The 9,196-nt window shown below is 41.4% G+C and overlaps 1 non-coding gene across 1 annotated transcript; it reads right to left on the bottom strand.

Moving 5' to 3' along the window:
* Positions 1–743: 743 nt before the first annotated feature.
* On the bottom strand, positions 744–907 carry LOC142460612 (U1 spliceosomal RNA). Its single transcript, XR_012786786.1, has one exon. It is a non-coding gene; the product is annotated as a U1 spliceosomal RNA (small nuclear RNA).
* Between the last annotated feature and the right edge of the window lie 8,289 nt (positions 908–9,196).

Raw genomic sequence — 9,196 nt, forward strand, 5'->3', positions numbered from 1 at the left:
TGTCTTCAGTGTTTATGTGAGGAAGGTGATCACACAATGATGGTTTTTGTCCTTTGGTGTCTGCTACCTGGTCCGTTCAACACCTTGTATTCCCTTAGGCTATGTGCTTCTTCTCTGTGGGCTTTGTTGCTTCTGAGCTAGATGGCCGCTTGTTTGCCTTCAAGCCTTTAAGACCCCAGATGCTATATCTTTTTGATAGCCGGGCACCATCAGCTTTCTTCACCATGTTTGCTTATGCACATGTCTGTCTTCAGTGATCACATCGGGATAGTGGGTATCATGGAATGACCGTTTAGCTGAGCAAAGTGCTATTGTATTGAGGGAGTGTGCACAAGGAGGCCGAATGGCCACCTGCTACCCTACTACTGAACCTATAAATATATGCACATAGGTCCATTTTCCCCATAATCATATGTATATTTACATATGCACATGTTTGTATTTAGGCTTCTATGTATACACTTTGCCTCCTACTCCTTTGCTCTATTTCCTTACACTTTCCTCCTGTCCCACTACCATGTTCAGCCTTCATTCTGGTTTCAGTAATTTCTCTCAGTTACTTTGCCCTTGGTCACTCCCTACCAGTCCTCCCAACCCCTCCCTCCACTGGTTTTGAACCACTCGTTTTTCCCTTGTCCCTGTGCTGGCCAACACCTCCTCCCTTCCTCTACCTCCCACACTCTCTTGTCCCTCTGGGACCATTGGTCCCTTTATATAATTTGCTGACTCTTTATTTATTTTTTTAGGGGAGAGCACGAACGCAGTCCCCCACTACCACAAATTATGCAGTGGAGTTTCCCACATTTGGGGAAATCGCAGGGGTCAGCACATCCGGAGTGCAATGGATAAGCCTTGCCCTGGGAAAACCACCTTTGTGATCATGGTATCTCCCCTGCCTGGTAAGTATCGCTGATTCTTTTAAGAATACTTTTCCAAGCCATTTTACAGCGTTAACAGTGAAACCAGAAGGGTTTGGTTGGTACAGCTCAAACTATCATCCTTAACTTCAAACTACCAAGTCTTTTGAAGTGGCTAATTTCTCAGTCCTTTCTTGTAGTCCAGCAGCTGCACTGGGCAGAGCGTGCTTCTGGTGTCAGATCCGGCACAGCCTGCTTCCTGCCTCCATGAAAGGAGTCTGGAAGCATTCTATAAAAATAACAATGAGAAGCTAACATCTTCTGAATGCCTACTGTGTGTCAGGCACATTTCCAAGCCCCCAAGGACTTAGTATTTAACCCTATGAAGTAGCCACTCTTCTTATTTCTTATATTAAATAGTCAAAGGAGTCACTGAAAGATTTGTGGCTTCCCCAAAGTATATAAAGTTCATATAAAATGTAGATTATCAGTGAAGCACCCAGTGGACAAAGTTAGTAAAATTTTTAGGTAAAACCAAATATCATAGGCAAGAATTTGCTATGTCTTGGGGCCCCAGATCATGGTCTCAGAGGCATCTCGAGCATTTGGCGTAACGTAGTTCACAAAGCAAAGAAAGTTCTACATTCTGCTTTAGTGAGTAGCAACTGGGGTCTTAGAAGCTCCTGAGCAGCCATCTAAGGCACAGCTACTGATCTCTCCTTGTCTGGTGGAAAGACACGTGAAGAAAATTGAAGAGACATAGAAAAAAAACAATCCAATAAACCAGTGAAGCATCTGGACATCTATGTCTACCACCCTCAGACTAGAAGAAGGAGATCACATTACCCTTGAAGGAATTACATGTGAAGGTCCTAAACAGAGTAGGAGAAAAATGTGAACAGCCACTTAAACTCCTAATATATACTAGACTCACTGGTGTGAGAGAAACTGGTGAGACGGCCCAAACCATGATGCTTAGTCACTCTCGTGTTTGGAAATAAACTCACCGCCATGGCTCAATTTGTAGCCAAATAATAAACAGGTAGGTCAATGATCTGTTTACTTTGTTACTCTGATCAGTCAAGTTGATTCCAACTAAGTCGCCCTTTAGGAGTAGAAAGTTTCCTCTTTCTCCTGTGGAGCTGCTGGTGGTTTCAAACTGCTGGCCTTACAATTTGAAGCCCAACGCATAACCCACTACACCACCAGGTCTATCTATAAAAGAAACTGTATAGTAGATACTGAAAATAATCCAACATTTGAGGTCAAAGGAGTAGTATTTTTCCAACAGTTCAGAAGCCTTAGGAAAGGAGGAAGGAGACAGGAAATACAGGGAGGACACAAGTGATATTACATTGTGAGGATTGCTCCAACAACATTACATAAAATATGTATGGATTGTTGAATGGAAAACATAAATGATTTCATAACAAAATTAAAAAAAATTAAAGTGTTGATTATTACAACATTTGATTGTTTTCACAACTATGATGACCCATTAGTACTGTTACTTCCACGGGGACAAATAGAGAGAGCCCCAAAGGGTTCTAAATACTATTCTAGCATTGCTTAATTCAAAGTGGAACCACTTTATTTGATTCCAAATATTAATATTCCTTTGATATACTATCTCTAAAATTTTCATTGTCACACAATTTCTACAGGTAATTTCTGAATGTTTCTTTGATGTGTTACCTCTTAATGGCCTGTCTCTACTGCTTACATTCCATCCAGGGGCAGGAACACCATATTTATTAAAACGCCTTCTGCCCATGATAATATGATAGGCAAGGTCTGTGTGGCTGGCTACCTGGGATTCGGCTCAGCAGGTGTATCTCATCACACACAATGAAATCAGTTATGGCCCATGCTCCAGCCGACAACTGTGGCCTGAGTGAACTCTGATAGATCTTAAATGGAAGATACTAGTAGTCATACAATTATTGCCACCAGTTAGCTAACAAATTGTCAGATCTCTCACCTAATGAGTCAAGGATAGGGATAAAGAATTAAACGTAATCATTAGCTGTTCAGATGCACAAGCACCTGTTTGGGGCATGTAATAGCTATTAATGAGGAGAAGCAAGCCCTGGCCTCCGGTCTAGGCTTCAGTTTTCAGACCCAAAGGGTCTCAAGAACAAGGAAGAACTCTGTCACCTAGTGGGAAAGCCACTCCTGCTGGAAAGGTAACCAATGACCTCGGGGTTGACCTTGCAGGCAAACAAGGGAACAGTCATCAGAACAATTGGACAGAAATGGAATGGAATTCAGGGTAACATGATGCGGAGCTCCAAGGGTAAAAGAAGATAAATCTGGACGGGGTTGAAATGTTCTTGCTTTAAGTCAAGTTGATGCTGGGAACTGTGGAATAGCTCAGCGAGGAGGCAAACTCATGAGACATGGAGACCATTGAACTTCATCCCAATGTTAGAAACCAGAGTCTACCTCGGAGCTCACAAATTGAGATACACAACTGCGTGATGGTTCACATGCATGTGTGCCTGGATGTGTTCTTAGAAATAAGACCAATCATGCCTTCAAGATTCAGATGCGGAATCTAGGAATGAAGATTTAGAAACTCTAGCCAAAATGGTGCATCATACAGGAATAATAGCAATAGTGAAATGAGTCCTTAATGTGGGTTATCTAAATCATTAGATCAAGTCGTTCTTTGTTCCTTCTAAGGAAGAGAATACAATTATATCCATTTTGCAGATGAGAAAACAATAATGTAGGAGTTAATATGCCAGATGAAGGATGTAGCAATTTCAAGTAGTGGAAGTGGGAAGGATAGATTTAACTAAAAGTAGGAATCTTAGTGTGAGTTTGAAAGGTTTTCCTACGATACTTTAAACATATAAATTCATTTCCTAGTTACTTTGCCCAAAACCTAACTGCAGCCCTCAGCCAGAGCTACCCCATGCACTGCCCCTCTGTGGATAGCAATGCCCCTGGGCAGGATTCTTACCATGGGGCCAGCATTATTCTCAGTGCTTTACATGCTGCTAGTATTGAGGATGCTCCATGGGCATTCCTTCCTCTCTCCTCAGTTTAGGGCACTTTTCAATTCGGCAGAGAGCCTTTGTCTTCTCCAGACTCAGGCAGCAGTGACTCCCTGCAGGCCAGCTTCACTGTCCCAGTGGCAGCAACATGGAAGCCTTTAGCACAGATGGCTAAGCCACAGGACCAAGCAGCCTGGACCGACGCACAGCTGTGTCTAGAGCTGTGTGCTGGAGATCGGCCCCAACCCGCCAGTGACTTTGTGTAATTGAGAAATAAGCACTTGGTGCATCAAACTGAAGAGATTGTACATTGTTTTTTCCACATAACCAACATATACATAGTACCAATACATGCATACATCAATTTATCCTCTGAACAGTCTTATGACTGCTAAATGAGACAAGGGAAGTAGAAGAGGCTAAGGCCACAGAGCTAAGACATCAGGGAAGTCAGACAGAAGTTCAGTCAGGGTTACTCCAGAGACAGGACACCCATTCCACTCCCTTGATGCTTGTAGGCATGAAGTGGACATATAATAGAAGTATGATATGCTTGTTGACAGTTCATTTTCAATCACACTGCTTTTCACACTGCCATGTGGCAAGTAAAATAGAACTCAGTCGAGTTACACTGAGTTACACTTTATGCTTAATAAAGCTAGGAATAAAGAGTTATAGGTTATACTCAATAAGTATATTTATACTAATAAAGCTTGGATGAGAATTCTATCTTTCTGTTTCTTGTTCACGTTCTGTGAGCAGTAGAATTCTAGCAGGATTAGAGTAAAAATAGTAGGAAATGGCTGGTGTCAAACCGACAAAGATTCCAACTTTAGCACCTTGCAAGTAACACAAACCAAATTGAAGAATGGGAGGGAGAAAAAATACTTTTAATATTTACAGAAACATTCCACAGAATGAGAAAGGCATGGAAGGATTGGCTTCATTAGTACAGAGTAAGTAATAATAAATAATGATCTCCAGAGCAGATAAATTTGTTTTTTAATGAGAGGAGGATTTATGTTATGACGATTAAATGGTAAGCAATAAAAAAAATGTATCGGGAGAGAAAAAGAGGGCAATGGTTGAAAGACAGATTAGTTGCTTTTGCCAAGGCAATCCATAATGAGGATGACCTGAGGAGACCATAATTGATTACTAATATCTCTCATCGTGGACATAAGAGGAATTATGGGAAATTAATCTGTGACATTACAATAAAATTGATGATAAATGCCATATGCAACTATCAACATGGAAAAAATAATAGGTGAAAAGAGGATGCTCTCTAGTGATTTCTGGCTTCTTTGTACTAAGGACTTGATAAAGACACTACCCACAGCTCTTTGGAATATATTCCAGGAAATACATTATTACTAATTGCTAATGTTTATTAGGTGATTTCTATGTACCACTGAGAAGTATCTGATATACTTTACATCAAAGCTCATTTAATCCTCACAACCCATATGGGGCTATGAGCAGGCCATATTCTAGAGAAGAAAACCGAGCCAGAGACATGCCTGACGTCGCTAAGCTTGCGAGTAGCAGAAGTAGCAATTAAGCCTCATATCTGACTCTGGATGTTATGTTGTTCACCAGGGGGCTTGATGAGCCTTCTTGGGTTTATGGTCAGCCATGGAAGGAATGTGAGGCATAGAATTGGGAGAGCTGAATTTAGGCCCCATCCACCTATACCACATAAGGGTCAGGCCAGGGAGAAATATATCCCTTTCCAACTGTGACATCCATGATCCAAACCGACTGCCCAGAGTTGTTGGTAGGGTCCATTAAGGGAAAGAATGGTGTGCAATAGTTTGATCAACATTTACATATTTTGTACATAAGAAAGATCACTTCCAGGTCACACTATCCTCTCTGGAACAGCACTGAGAATGGTCCAAATAGATTTCCTGCATGACCATTTCTGTTGTTTGTGCTTCAGTATTTTGGATAGGGAATCATGGGAACATATTTAATAGCTGGGAATGGGAACTTCAGAACACTACGTAGTGTTCGGTCTATCCGTGGAGTCGCAAGAAAAACAAGGCTGAGGTGTGCCTTTGCTCAAATGATTGTAAATGTCCTGTGGCAGGAAAATACAACTCTTCAGTGGGAAATGTAAGCACTATTTTATTTGGCACGTCATTGCAATGTCGGAGACTGAACTTCGAAGCCAGGGAGATCCTGCTTGGGTCAGCGCCTTAGGTGAGTTCTGGTGGAGAGAGAACCCGCCTTCTTTGACAAATGCACATAACTTCAATTATGGACTCACAACCAGCAGGGACAGAATCAGGCTCCTGAAGAGCATTCCCAATTGACAGACAGGTGAAGCTCCCGCGGTTGATTTGAAAATTGACTGTGTGGAACTCACAACATATTCTCCCATAAAATCAGTGTCATAAATAGTGGTAGGGTGGGTCCCGTGGCCAGCCATAAAAGCTTAGTTAGCTCATAATGGAGTTGAAACTCAGCACATTTGCTTCAGAAAATAATTCTCTTGCAACTATAAATGAAACAACACAGAAATACCTATAAACTGGAATATTAAAAAAGTCTTATTTCTCTTGAGTCCTTCTGCTTGCTTATATAGACAGAGGTTTAATTAAAAGAGGATGAGGAGGCAGAGGGAGTGCTGATGGAGAGCCTGAAGGGGCTTCTGAGAATTCGGGAGGGCACATATGTCTATGCTTCTGACCCTCAGTGGCTTTAGTAATTGTCTTCTTTCACTGCAGAGCAGAAATTCTTGGTTTTTCCCCACATATGACCATATCCTTGTAGCCTTGCTTCTGCACTTACTGTGACGTGCATCCTCTTTTAACCGACAAAACAAAGAGTAGGAGAAAAATGGAAGTAGGAAAGGGGACATCCTTCAAGGTAACCCAACCTCATGAAAGATACAAAAAGCAAGGCAGAAGGGTGAAGTATAAACATGTAAATGTTTGCAGGGGAAAACTCTTATTTAGAATGCTCGTTAGTTGTCATTGAATTGGGCTGTGATTCATGATGCTCACATGTACAGCCTGAAATGCTTCCCCATGCTGCCCCATCCCCACAGTATGTGTGGGTCTGCTTGTTAGACTACTGAAGATAGGTCTCTTGTGATCTCTGGGGGGTTCTTTGGTTGATCTTCAGAAGCAGATGCCCAGGCCTTTCTTCTTCATCTGGGAGAGCTACTGCAACATATTAAGCATCATAGCAACATAATTACCTTTATTTATAGAGTGTAGGTGGATGCATCAGAGGCACACTGGCTGGGAATTGAGCCCAGGCAAGCCCGATAAATGCTACCACTGAACCACCACTAACCACACCATTGTTTACAATGATCATATATAATGTATAAGCCAAGTCCCCTTTGTTTACAATTATCATATATAATGTATAAGCCGAGTCCCCATTGTTTACAATTATCATACATAATCATGTATAAGCCATATATAATCATGTATAAGCCGAATCATTTTTAATGCAGTTTTGGTGGTAAACTTAGGTGCCGCAGCTGATATTTGGGTCAGCTTATATTCGCGTATATAGTAGTTGAATACAAAAGGTGGTATTTTCTTGGCACTCAGTAAGTGAAGTCAAGTCAGAGAGAACAGGGATGCTATACACTCTAATCATCATTCTATCAAGAGGATACCAAACTTGTAGCTGATTGGAAAAAGGCAAGCGGGGAGGAAATGTGTGTGATGGAAACATTCCATATAGGAAAGTGCTTCTTGGGAACTATGTGTTCATCATCTAGAAAGTCTTTATCCTTTCAATCATCTTTATGGTTATGTAATAAGAATCTGCTTTTCTGATGAAAACATTTGAAGGAGAAAACTAAATTGTGGATATTAAGTATCTTTACATTTTCTCAAGCTTTTCTAGTACATGCCAGGCTATCTATGATTTAAGGTGGCAAAAACTCAGATATTATTGTGTGATCTGCAGATTTTAACCACAGAAGTACATATGGTGAGTGAAATATTGCAGTTATTTTGGAAAAGTTGAATGAAGAACTGATAAAAAGCTCATTTTTCATCAGCAATATGCCACAATGATTAAAAATTTTAATTTCACTATCAATATCACTTTATCATTGCAGCAATGAGCCAAGAAACAGTACATTGGGTGTACATTTCATGTTCATACCACCATCAAAATAATAGTTTGATGGAGAATTGGAGTTGGTTACTAAAATACTTGTTATCTAAAAGACAAGACAGACAAGGAGTAAGAGACAGGCTCCCACTCTTTCAGGAGTGTGTGCTCACACTCCATATAAGGGACAGTAGAAGTGTGTCTGACCCAAGCCATAGTATTTTTAATGGCCTCCCATCCATGTGAAGTTGGACATTTGACTAAGGAAGGACCAATGCACTCGAATAATGGTGCTGGTGAAGAATGATAAAGTCCCATGGACAGTCAAAAGAACCAACAAATCTGTCTTTGCAAGTAGCATAGCCAGACTACTCCTGAGAGGCAAAAATTTTGTCTCACGTACTTTGGACATGTTGTCAGGAGGGACCAATCCCTGGAGAAGAGCATCATGCTTGGTGAAGTAGTGGGACAGCAGAATAGAGGAAAGGCCTTGACACGATGGATTGGCACAGTGGCTGCAACAATGAGCTCAAACATCAGAACAATTGTGAGGATGGTGCAGGACTATGGTACAGGACTGGGCATTGTTTCATTCTTTAATATCTAGGGTCACTGTGAGTCAGAACTGACTCAATGACGTCTAACAACAACAACAGCAACAACAAAGATCACCACTGAATAGATAGCTGTTTCTCAGGAGATCTCCCTACTATCAAGAAAGAAGAGGCAGGTGTGGAACATGTCTTGTGTATCATGAGATCTTTGTACATCGAATCTCTTTGATCCGAAGAAAGAATACTGTAACAGCAGAGAAGTGCCCAGGGAGTAGTGAGGATCATCATCAGCAGAACGGAGAGCCAGAGAGAGAGAATAGTTCCTTCTTGGTTTGCACAGTGTCTAAAGCTGATTGTTTTCAAGCTTGAGACTTACTTGTGAAGTCAGTACCTCCTGGAACTTAGTTCGGATGAGTACAGCACAGTGCCTTCAAGCTGAGACTCATGATGACATGCTGTGTGGGCATTAACTTCAAATCAAACCAAACTCCCTGCTATCAAGTCCATGGCATCTCATAGTGACCCTATCAGACAGAGTAGAGCTGCTCCTGGAAATTGCTGAGAGTATAACTATTAACAGGAATAGAAAGCCCTCTCTTTCTCACTAGGAGTAGCAGGTGGTTTTGAACTGCTGACCTTCTGATTAGCAGCCCAATGGGTAACCACTGCACCACCTTGAGATACCTATGCAGCA

This window comes from Tenrec ecaudatus, chromosome 10 (assembly GCF_050624435.1).
Source record: "Tenrec ecaudatus isolate mTenEca1 chromosome 10, mTenEca1.hap1, whole genome shotgun sequence".
NCBI lineage: Eukaryota > Metazoa > Chordata > Mammalia > Afrosoricida > Tenrecidae > Tenrec > Tenrec ecaudatus.